This window comes from Humulus lupulus, chromosome 2 (genome assembly GCF_963169125.1).
Source record: "Humulus lupulus chromosome 2, drHumLupu1.1, whole genome shotgun sequence".
Taxonomy (NCBI): Eukaryota; Viridiplantae; Streptophyta; class Magnoliopsida; order Rosales; family Cannabaceae; genus Humulus; species Humulus lupulus.
Window position 1 is genome coordinate 207,351,637 of NC_084794.1, and position 12,846 is coordinate 207,364,482.

The 12,846-nt window shown below is 38.8% G+C and overlaps 1 long non-coding RNA gene across 1 annotated transcript; it reads right to left on the reverse strand.

Annotated features, from left to right (window-relative positions):
• Positions 1–94: 94 nt before the first annotated feature.
• Positions 95–1,765, reverse strand: LOC133816507 (uncharacterized). The gene is made up of 3 exons (XR_009885293.1): positions 1,633–1,765; positions 822–1,063; positions 95–198 (listed from the first exon to the last, which is right to left on the reverse strand). It is a non-coding gene; the product is annotated as an uncharacterized LOC133816507 (long non-coding RNA).
• Between the last annotated feature and the right edge of the window lie 11,081 nt (positions 1,766–12,846).

Here is a 12,846-nt window from a genome sequence, read left to right on the forward strand (position 1 = left end):
TTAAAGATAAAAGAGGAAAAAGAACATGATGTCAATCAGCGATCACAACAAAAATGAATCACAGCAGCTATTAATAACATAGGATTTTGACAGAAATGAAAAATAAGCTAAAGTAGAAACATTTTTCTCACCAGAAGATATGCGTATAACAGCTGGACCTAGCTTGTCCTGTGGAACTGGTAATGTATCCTATGTTCACTGATATCTCAACCATAAGAACAGAAGTAAAAATGGAGAAAATGAGAGGTAAAGAAAATCAAAACAATCAACACCAGTTGACTCTTACACAAAATTAAATACTGAATAGATGGTAATGTATATCTGACATTGGAAGGGCATTACATATAAAATTTGAAACAACGCCAACATTCATAATTAAAAACAGGCATGGTATTTGACTTGAAACAAGTATTGCACATATAAAATGCATCAAGTGTGGAAACTGTCGTATATCTAGCATTAATAATTAATCATAGTTTAGATGTAAATATAATATTTGCTGCACCACGAAAAATATCTAGATATTATTCACAAGGAAAACATGCATGGTAGATAAACAGATAATTCAGGAAATTTGAACACACAAAAACCAGTGTCTAGATAAATCAAAATCTTGATCCCTGCTAAAGAAGAGATGGCTAGACTTGTGAGGATGAAAAAAAAATTGACTTAGAAAAAAAAAAGTAGTGAACATAATGATAGTTCCATAACAAAGTATAAGAGGAAACGACCAAAATGGCAACAAGAACCAATAATATCTACTACTCTTGCTTTAGGGAAAGGCAAAAAAGTCCAACAAAACAATTTAATCCAGGGGATACCTTCATACTTTCAGCAAAGCATCACCTTAGGATGGTGAAGTGTTCTCATACTTTGCTTCCAATTCATCTGCTGAAGTGCTCTCGTCTTTAACTTCCAATTTTTGTGGTGAACTGTTCTCATCCTTTGCTCCCAATTCTTCTTCATCCTCCTTACTATCTAAAATAACAATACCATTTGTGGAACTAGCGTCCTCTTCAACCACAGCTTCTTGTCCATGATTTTCCTCGTTCCCCAGAGTCTCCTGGTGAGAATAAAATGCAAACAAAACTCTAAAATCTTATTCTGGGAGAGAGATGAGAGAATCTCAATTTTGAATTACAGTGAACAGTTGTAAAGTGACAAATCTGATAATAACATGACATTTTACTTCTTAGGAAGATACCTGATGGGCCAAATTCACACCCAAATGTACATACATAATTTCAGCAATCTTAAGGCCAGCAAATTTTTTTTGAAAAATCTTCACAAAGTTTAAACCCATGACATCTCCTTAACAGTTCTATGAGAAAGTTTAAGCAGGCAAGTCATATACAGAAGCTTTCAGCTCGCGTAGATTAAAATAAAAAAGGTGATGTTTGTAATGGTCCAATTGTGTAATATCTTTATCATACCTATGGCCTACTTAAAATTAGAAATAAATTTATTACCATAACTATAACCATATGGATATGGGCTAGTAAAATAAAAAAAAATTGGTCCTATGGGTTTCGGGAGGATGAAAAGTGATAAAGGTATAACAATATTGTCCTATTGTCGGTTCAAGAATTTTAGCAACACTAGAAAAATCTGTATGAAGTTGGCATTTCATACCTCATGATCGTGCTGTCCATTTTCAGTTGGATCGTCGTTTTCATCAATTTGCATGCTCTTAAACTTCTCAAGAAGGTTGGTGGTTGATTTCTGAGCATAGATTGGGTACAGTTCAGCAGGAGGATAATTGCACCTGCAAATTGTATCCATGGCAATCCACTATTATGAGCAAATAACTGAAGAGTAGACAGCATAAATGGTTTATCCAACTATTGCAATAAAACTTTGAACACCTATCATGCACACAATAAAAAATCAGAGGAAAAAAAGAAGTCATGCCTGTTTTTTCCACTTTCTGCTTCAAGGGAAAGAGAAACATCCCTGTCGTCAAACAAATTAGGGTATTCGTCTGGATCAGCTAATGACTCAGCAGCTTTCTTACTGACCTGCACTCATTAGCAAGTATACTCAAACACAAATTCCTTGGTTCAATGTGTGGAGCTGAAAAAATGGGACGATCCACCTAAGACCTCTCTGCGAGACCGAGCCCTCTGCAAGACCGAGCCCCCTACGACCTCTTTGCGAGACCGAGCCACCCACCCCCTCCGCGAGACCGAGCCACCCACGACCCTGAGCCCGTCGTTTTCACAAGACCCACGAGCCCCTGTCATTTGCGCCATTTGCCGATGATAGGGAAGGTTAGGCTCTGTAAAGACAGGTGAGAGAGAAAGAGGGAAGGAGAGAGGTCTGGTGGGAGAAAGAGATCCGAGAGAGAGGAGATGTGCCTCCCATATCGCTTTCGAATGTGGTGTAGCCCTTCTCAGGATTTGTCTTCCGTGAAGGGGAGTGAGAGACCGAGAGAGATAGGTCTATAGGAAATGGGTCAAAGGGAAATGGGTATCCCAGGAAAAATGAGATGGGAGAGTATACCAGGAGGAGAAAGATTAAAGAAAATGAGATTGGAAATGGGTATAGGGGAAATGGGTACAGGAAAGGGGAGTTACTGTACACAGGAAAGATTGGTGCTTTTTTATTTTACTTGCCGCCTGAAACTTTATAATATACCATACCTCTTTTTAAATAGTCTTATAATGATGTGTTATGGTAATGGGTGTTTGGTGTAGTGTGTTGCTCATGCTCTGCCTCTGAATTGGAGTAAACCAAAATGTGCCAATGAAAACAATCACAAACTGATCCAAGAAGTCCTTGAACACCGTGTTCATCAAGTCCATAATTGCTGCTGGGGCATTGGTCAAACCAAATTACATGACCAAGAACTCATAATACCCATACCTCATTCGTAAGGCTATCTTCGATATATCCTCATCCTTGATCCTCAGCTGGTTATAACCAGATCGAAGATCATTCTTCGAGAATACCGTCTTTCCTTCCAAAAACAAGTCATCGATCCTTGGTAAGGGGTATTTATTCTTGATGGTGAACTTGTTTAATTCCTTGTAGTCTATACACATTCTCAGAGTCCCACATTCTTTTTCACAAACAAAATTGGAGTGCCCCATGGGGAGAAACTAGGTCTAATAAACCCTAAATCAAGAAGCTCTTGCAGCTATATCTTGAACTCTTTCAGTTCTGTCGAAGCCATCCTATATGGTGCCCTCAACACTAGCTCTATACCCGATGCTAACTCGATAACGAACTAGATCTCCCTATGCGGTGGCAGTCCTGGTAAATCCTCATGAAACACATCCAAGAACTCGCGTACCAATCTGGTTTCTCCCGGCCCTACTGGCATAACTCTGGTAGTATCCACCACACTAGCTAGAAAACCTATGAAACCTCCTTGCAATAGGTCCCTAGCCCTCAATGTTGATAGCATGGGTATGTGGGGTCCATGCATAACACCCACGAAAATAAAGGGATCATCCCCCTCAGGCTCAAAAGACACCATCTTCTTCCTACACTCTATAGTAGCCCCATATCTGACTAGCCAACCCATCCCTAGAATCATATCAAAATCGTCCATATCCAACTCAATGAAGTCTACTGATGGTTCCCTACTATCCACCATTACTGGAAGTGATATAACCCACCTCCTAGAAACTACCAGTTCCCTTATAGGCAGTATATTCTCGAACCCTGTAGTATAATACTCACTAGGTCTACATAATCTCTCAATTACCTTACTATAAATAAACGAATGTGTAGCACTAGAGTCAATCAATATAGTATAAGAAGAGACAGGGCTAGAAAGCTGACATGTCACTACCAAGAGACTAGCCTTGGCCTCTGCCTCTGCCTATGTCAAGGTGAAAAATCGAGCTAAAGTCAAACTGTCCACCTTCCCTGATTCCTCTTTCTTCACTGTTGGGCAGTCCTTCTTGAGGTGTCCCACCACCTCGCACAAGTAGCAAGCTTTCGCTCGACATTCGCTCAGATGGCGCTTCCTGCATCTCGTACACTCTGGATAACTTCTCCATGTCTCACTGCCTCCATGGCGGCCACCCTGAGCACCCCGACCCCTCCTATCATGACCATCAATGGTCAAAGTGTCAGGGGTCTTCCTCTTCAGATCACTGGGGCCTCTGTCCCTACCAGACACTGTGTATGGAGGCACCGCCTTGCAAACATCCTGTCTCCCAGTGTTCTCCCTCCAGATCTTATTCTCTACTTTTTTAGCGGTAGGAGCCTTCTCAACAGCCTGGGCATAGGTCGTTCCCCTAGGTATTGTTGTGATTCTCACATCTCGGGCTATCATAACATTCAGCCCTCAGATAAATCTTTCTTGTCTGGCTGTATTGGTAGACACTAAGTCTGATGAGAACTTTGTAACCCTGTCAAATTTCAGGGCATACTCAGTAACTATCATACTACCCTGCACCAACCCAACAAACCCATTCACCTTTGCTACCCTGACTACAACATTATAATATTTCTGGCTGAACAGATCTCTGAACCCATCCCAACTTAAAGTAGAAATATCTCTGATCTTTGATGCCACCTCCCACCAAATATGAGCATCCTCCCTAAGCATATAAATGGCACAACCCACTCTGTCATTACCTTCCACCCTCATGAAATCCAGAATGGAAGTAATCATACTCATCCACTACTCAGTCTTCAATGGATCCGGTCTTCCCTCAAAGATTGGAGAATGTTGTCTCCTGAATCGTTCATATAGTGGCTCCCACCTGTTCCCAACCTCAGGTGGATGTACAACTAGTGCCACAGCAGGTGGATGTTGTCTCCTTGATTGAGCCTGCTGTCTAAAGAGATGAATCTGTTGTTCCTGAATTTGTAACCGAGCTTGCATATCAGCAAGTATCTGCTGCCAGTTCTTAGGGACTGGCAAAGGGTTCTGACCCTATTCATCATCTCTAGGCTTAGACCCTATGCCGACTAGCCGTATCGATCGTCTTAGACGCATAGCTATCCAATTTTATCTGCAATCAACGACTCGGCAATCAGGCAATGATGACATGTTAACAGTCTTTCCATAGTCCACCATTGAAACTCAACCAACCATAAGCAATCAAGATGCAAACAATCATTTAAATATTCATTCACATGCAGTAGCAATGCTAATAAGAACGCCTCATAATAATCATACCACAGTCAAGGAACAAGCCCTATCAGTATCTCATGCTCCTTATTAATTATACAATAAAGCAGCTATATCTCACTCAAACATTTACGCATGTAATCACATATATATAGTTACCAAACCATGAGTCAAACTTGTCTTTAGTTGCGAGTGTACATGCCCATCCAGTCTTAAGAACCCTTAAACCTAGACCGCTCTAATTCCAAGTTGTAATGCCCTGGATAACCAAGATCGTTACTGTATTTTAAAATAGTGCAAGACTTGCTAATCAAGTCGTTTGAACAATAATGTGTTCCTAAAGTCAACTATCACGTTGGTTAAAAGATTTTGATTATAAATGGATAATTTTCATTAAAATAGACATTTGGTACATGGGATCCCAAAAACAGGGTTTAAGAGACGATTTACAACTCTGACAAGTTTTATACAACTAGTAGCCACTCTAATGGAAAAATAAAAATTTTAAGGCTCTGTCCCTGTACTTTCCCTCGGTCGTGGCGGACGAGCAGTTGACAATGTACAACTCACCCCCAGAGCTCTCCAAATCATGTTTGGTCTAGCTTTCCCTTGCCTTTACCTGCACCACGTAGCACCCGTGAGCCAAGGCCCAGCAACAAAACCATAATCGACAAACACATAAACAGTAGTAGCATCCAATCAATCTTAAGAGAGTCATTCAGAAATTCTACAAATTATAAGCATCAAGCTAATAACAGTAAACATGTATTTTCAAAACATATTTTAACCAGTGATACAAATGCTCAGGGTTGGCGCCCTTAGGCCGAGCCCTCTGTTTACTAAGCTGACCCCGGCTCGCTTAGGCCGAGTCTATTGTTTATTTAGCTAACCCTGGCTCAAAGTGGCCAAGCCGTATCCAATGCGCTAGTCATCAGCCCCGGCTCACGTAGGCCGTACTTTAACATTTCTCATAATAATAAAGAAGCTACATAACACATATATCCAGAAACAAGGAACCTTATTCCAAACACAACCACATGGATGCAGTTTTCTTACCTCAAATCTAGAGCGGAGGATACAGAACGATCCCGAGCACGATCCTCAATCTTGAGCCTTGGTGCTAAACCTGAATTGATAGCTTGATTCTCCTAGCTATACTTTGTCCACTTCTAGCCTTAACTCCTTAGGTTCTTCTCAGTCCAAATTTTTTTCATTTCTCAGCTTGTTCCCTTAGCTTCTCCTTTAAAAATTCAGAAATTTCCTTGTTAAGCTTCTTGAGAGAAAAACGTGAGATAGAGGGTGTGAGTGGAATTTAAGGTTCTCAGCACTTGGGGTGGTTCCTGGCTAAGTCTAAAATCTCCCCCCTCAGTTAATCCTTAACTAAAAATGACTGAACTACCCCCATTTGGGTCACTTAGTCCTATAATTTGTTCTAGGGGTAAAATGGTCATTCTGCTCCCGATTCCCTCTAATTCCTCAAGTGTTCCTACTATTAATTAATAGATCCTGTCATGTCTAGTTAATTACCAAATATTTATTCATTACTCAATATATCCCAATAAATTCTCTAAATACCGAAAATATCCCTAGGCTCCCCCCAAGCCGGGTATTTAAACCCCACTGTGACTATTTCGCTAATCCGCTCACTAGGACCGTCTCGAGCCATGAACTGCAAATATATCCACATAACAATGTGGTCTGAACCAAATATCACATAATATCACATTTATGCCCTCAACGGGCCAAAATTACAAATATGCCCTTATAAGCTATAAAGGGCCCACGTGCATATCTAATACTCATAAACATGCATATAATACTTTCATATAATCATATTAATCATGCATGCCACATAATCACGCATTTAACCAATTAAACATACGTATATCCTATTATGCCCTCCTGGCACGCTAACCAAGGCACTAAGCCCTATTAGCAATTTTGGCTCGTTACATCAATCCTAGAACAACAATTCATTCCTCAAAACAATATTAGCACAATACCAGCAACAAAACTCCAGCTCAACACACTCAAAACTCCACCCCAAAAACTTAAATTCAAACCTTGAGCCACAAACCTCATGTACACCTCAAGAACACTAAGAAACCTTAACAAAATTCAACTAAAATAGAGATTAAAGCTTTACCTCTACTGTGAATGATGATCTCCTAGCCACAACCAATCCTAAATCCTAACCCAAGCCTTCAATTCCTTGGTTTCCTCAAGATTTTCCACGCCAAAGTTGAGAGAGAATGATGAGAGAGAGAGTCGGTTGGGAGTGAGGGAGAAAGCTGAGTGTTTGTTGTGTTTTGTTTCCTTAAGGCTTAAGTCACTTATACTAATCCCGAGGCTCGGGGTACCAAAAACGTCATCGAGGGAAAAATGGTCAAAATCCTTGATATCCCCTCCTAATCTTACCAAGTCTAAATATATCATCAATTATTCATTCCCAACACCCGATAACCTGATACTGAACTAGACACCCAAAATACCCCTTGACTCGCCCCGAGTCGGGTATGGGGTCCCTTTGTGACTTTCCCGCTAACTTGCTCCCTAGGATCATCTCGTGCTGAGTAACCCAAAATAATGTGGTCTCTCACATATATGCACATATATACAGTATTGCCCATAACAGGCCAAATTATGAAAATTTCTCTTCTAATAGGAAACTGGCCCACATGCATATTTATTACCCCTAAACATGAATATCTAGTTGTATTATCATATAACTCACATAATCACATAATTATACACAATATAACTCATATAAGCATATAATTTCACAAATTGCCATCCTGGCCCCCTAATCATGGCCCTAAGCCTTATTAGGTAATTTGGGGTGTTACAAGAATGACAGAGAAACTAGACAAACCTTGTGAAAGATTTAGAAATAGGTTTTTTATGGAACTGCCTTCAGGAAAAATCGTTCTATCATCACGGATAGTACGAGGAGTACCAATACTAGGCATGTGGGCTAAAGATTAGGGATTTTGATGTAATACTTGGCATGGACAGGCTAGCAAGACATGGCACAACCATCGATTGTTGATGCAAGCAAGTGACGTTTGAAACCCCCGAGGGTCAGAAACTGTGTTTTATTGGCAAGGTTTCAGAACTACGGACACCACTTATCTCATCTCTCAAGGCCTAGAGGATGATAGAGAAAGGATGTCACACATTCTTAGCAAGGGTCACAAATTTTGCACAGGAAACACCATTAAAGGTTGGAGACGTCCGCATAATAAAGGAATTTCCAGAGATATTTCCTGACGACTTACCAGGGTTACCCCCTAACTGGGAAATTGACTTCACAATCAAATTAGTACCGGGAACCGAGCCTATCTCAAAGGCACCATACCGGATGGCACATATCGAACTCAAGGAGTTAAAAACACAGTTGCAAGAGCTCTTAGATTTGTGATTTATCAGACCAAGCCATTCGCCATGGGGGGGACCGATTCTATTTGTGAAGAAGAAGGATGGAAGCATGTAGATGTGTATCAGTTATTGCGAGTTGAACAAGGTGACAATTAAGAACAATTACCTACTACCCCGGATCGATGACTTATTTTATCAACTCCAAGGAGCGACAATATTTTGAAAAATTGATCTACGGTCCGGTTATCACCAGCTCAAGGTAAAGGAAGAAGATATACCAAAGACGACTTTTAGGATTCGATACGGACATTACGAGTTCCTAGTTATGTCTTTTGGTCTGATCAATGCCCCATCCGCATTTATAGAATTAATGAACTGGGTCTTCGAGGATTACCTAGACAAATTTGTTGTAGTATGCTTTGAAGCATCCAAGCAAGGGTTAGGTTGCGTGCTAATGCAAAATGACAAGGTGATAGCCTATGCCTCAAGACAGTTGAATGAATATGATCAACGTTATCCAACACACGATATGGAGTTGGCAGCAGTGGTCTTCGCACTGAAAATGTGGCACCACTATCTATATGGAGAATGGTGTGAGTTTTATACGGACCACAAAAGCTTAACATATTTCTTCACACAAAAGGAGCTCAATATGAGGTAGCACAGGTGGTTGGAACTAGTAAAAGACTATGACTGCAAAATCCTATACCACCCAGGAAAGGCAAATGTCATTGCATATGCATTAAGTCAGAAGAATTATGGAAGTTTGACAACATTATCTGGAATTGAGAAGCTGCTACAACAAGAGTTGATTAATGTCGTGATAGAAATAGTCATGAGTCAACTTGTTAACTTGTCCATCCAATCAAGTTTACTAGAGGATCTACGGATTGGGAAAGTGCATGACAACACACTATTACCGCATATAGTTACCATGGGTTCTTGAAATATAAGGGCCGGGTATGTTTGCCGAATGACCATGGGATTAAGATGAAGATATTGGAGGAGGCACACACCACCCCATACTCAGTTCACCCAGGGTCCACCAAGATGACTCACGACCTTAAGGCACTATATTGGTGGTCGAGAATGAAGAAAGACGTAACAGAGCATGTGTCCAAATGCCTAAAATGCCAGCAAGGGAAGGAAGAACATCAGCGACCCGCGGGATTGTTACAACCACTTAGTATTCTGGAATGGAAGTGGGAAGACATAACCATGGACTTCATGACAGGACCACTGCAGGAAAGCAAGCAACATGACTTGGCTTGGGTCATGGTGGATAGAATCACAAAGTTAGCTCACTTCCTACCTGTCAAGACTATGTACACTACAGACTAGTACGCAGACATCTATGTTCAAGAAATTGTACGACTGCATGGAATCCCTAAGACCTTAGTATCTGACAGAGGTTCGTTGTTAACATTGAGATTTTGGGGAAGCTTGCAGCAAGCCATTGGTACCAAGCTATGTCTCAATACGAAATTTAATCCTCAGACCGACAGACAGTGTAACGACCTAGATTTTCAATACTCGATAATGCGGAAATATAAATGTTTTCATTTAACAAAATGTCTCAAAACCCCGTATAAAAAAAAACTTTTTAAAAAGTCATATGGCCATACTTAACATTTAATTGGAAACATATTTTATAAAGAGTAGAGTGAGCCTAGTTTAGGAAAATTTCACAACATTTCAAAAAATAAAACGGCTTCCCAAAAGGTCGGTCCACATGTACATTTGCAAGGTAGACTCCAGCGCTCACTGCTCTGCCTTGCAGAGAATTAGGGTTCCGGATCCATCCGGACCCTACACAATAAATTTCAAGAATGCAAAAGCATCCTGGAAAACTTATGGTCATGCCTGATAACCAATGACAAATTATTTCATATAAACAGATGAATTCCTGCACTCAAAAAATCCCAGAACAAGCAGATATATTATATCACAACTATTTCTTATCAACAAATAAATACCCGCGCTCAAAAAAAATCCCAGAGCAAGCAGATATAATATATCACAACTATTATTCGAGACCAACACTCGACAATTTTCAACAATTCAGGCGTATCACGCCATCCAACAATTTTGCTAATCAATAGGGGAGAACCGAGTCTCAACACTAAGATCTAGCCAATAAATATCCCCATCAAGGGTAACTATCGTGTTACCTAGGGCAATCGCTACTTATCTAAGAGTAAATCCCTCACAAGGGTAACCACCTAGTTACCTAGGGCATCACTACATATCCAAGAGTGTAATCGAATTTACACAGTTTTACAAAGACTTCTATATTAATCAGTGGTGCTGGTAAGTTGACCCTAGGGTGGTCAGCCTCACTCAAACTTGGCAACCCCTAGTATCTCTAGGCACTCTCACTGAATGGCCAATATTCACGGCTGTTATCCGGGAATAACTTATTAGAGCACTTGCTCGGGTTCTAACCGTTCACTAATTAAGTAAGCATGAGGGCCCCTAGGTCCCATTCATTTTGGCGCTCCTAGGTTGAACCAATAATCCTCACCTCTTGGTCACTCATCGCAGTAATGAACCAGACATAATAAAATCAAGCAGTGTGACAGGGATCAGCCGTCTAGGATATGACAGATATCTACCGTTCATATTTTCTAACTCAACACCCACTAGACTAATGTCTCTAAGAAACTTTCTACGACGGTGTATATATGTGCATGTGTCCCCATGCGAACATACAATACAATAGTCGTTTCATGTTGCAGCCACACAATATAAGTTGACTTACTTGGAGTCCTTAGCACTCAGCAAGATTTCACCCTCCAATGTTCAGTCCAATTACGCTAGCCAATACTGTAGTTATCCATACAGTATACTCAGATTAATTATGGCACTCATAATTCATTATTATTATTATTTTCGGCAGTTTGGTCATTTTAATAAAAATCATTTGTAATGATTAATGATCCTTATTTGGTTTTAAACCCATTAAGGAAATTCATACAAAAATATTTGAGACTAAACCCTAAGTCTCAGGGAGACCTATCCTATGGTCTCGATACCTAGGCTCGGGTATCACAATAGTATTTTCCCACAATCTGCTAAAAACCTTATTATTTAAAAGTATCGCTATTAACCCGTACTTTTAACAAGTCGCTTAAATATATGTAAGATTTTAGCCGGTATTATATTTAGAAAATACTAATTAAATTCCTTAATTATTTTAAAATAAAATAAACTCTTAATTTTCCTTTTATTTTTCTTAAGGTTTTAATCTCTAAAAATCGTTTTAAGAAAATTGCATAATTTGTCTTAATTAGGAAAACTGTTAAAACTTTCCCATCTTGACTAGTTAATCTTTCGAAGTCAATTAATGAAGTTTACTTACTAGAAAAATAATTCACTTAATTATTTTCTCAAAATATAGGGTTTTAAACCCTCTTTTAATTTATTAGTTAATAAATTAATTCTTTTATTTTTAGAAAGAATAAAAATTCTTTAATAAAAATAATTCCCACTAAACTCAAAGTGGTATTTTATGTCAAAATATGTTTTCAAGACTTGCCAAGTTTTTATCTTTCGATAAGGAAAATTTTACTTTTTACCTTATGTTCCAAAATCTCATTTTTGCACTAAGTGTGAAAACCCTATTTTTCACATTTTTAACTACATACTTTGTTAGTTCATAACATGAAATTTACTTACCCAATTGTTACCAAAATTTCCCAATTCCATTTTTGGTATGCATTATATGTCTTTGTAAAATCTTAGGTCAAAAGGAGCATTTTTTATTGGTGAAATTATTTTCCAACAATGAGGTAAAAATGACCTTATTTTCAAGTCCTTATTTTTTTTGCAAATTTTGACACTTAATAACTTTCAAACCGTTCTGTATTTTCTTACCAAATTTTACAGTAGAAAACTAGGTTATTTCAATAATATGTCCACCAAATTTTAGAAAAAACTGGGTTCATTTTTCCTATACAGTGGCTGTCCAAACGTGGTTCAAAAATTAAGAATACAAAAAAACAGTTTTTAACCTAACTTTGAAATAACATAAATCACTCATTTTTAAACATTTTTTAGTGTTTCAAAAGCTCAAATTTATGTACTCAATCTCAAAAACATCACAGTACAATTAAATTTTACAAAATCAATATATAATGGATGCTTGACCCCTTGGAAGTCAAAGCTCAAAACATGTATTTTGTTTTAGGGTTTCCTACAAAACCCTTGGGGTTTTGGTCCCTATTTTCAAAAATCAGCACACAAGCATCATAAGAATTATAAAACAACTACAATAACCTTATTACATCACCAATAAGAAACTTGAAGCATTAACTATAAAAAATAATGCTTAAAAATAAAAACTATACAATAACAACCATAAAAAGTAAACTTTT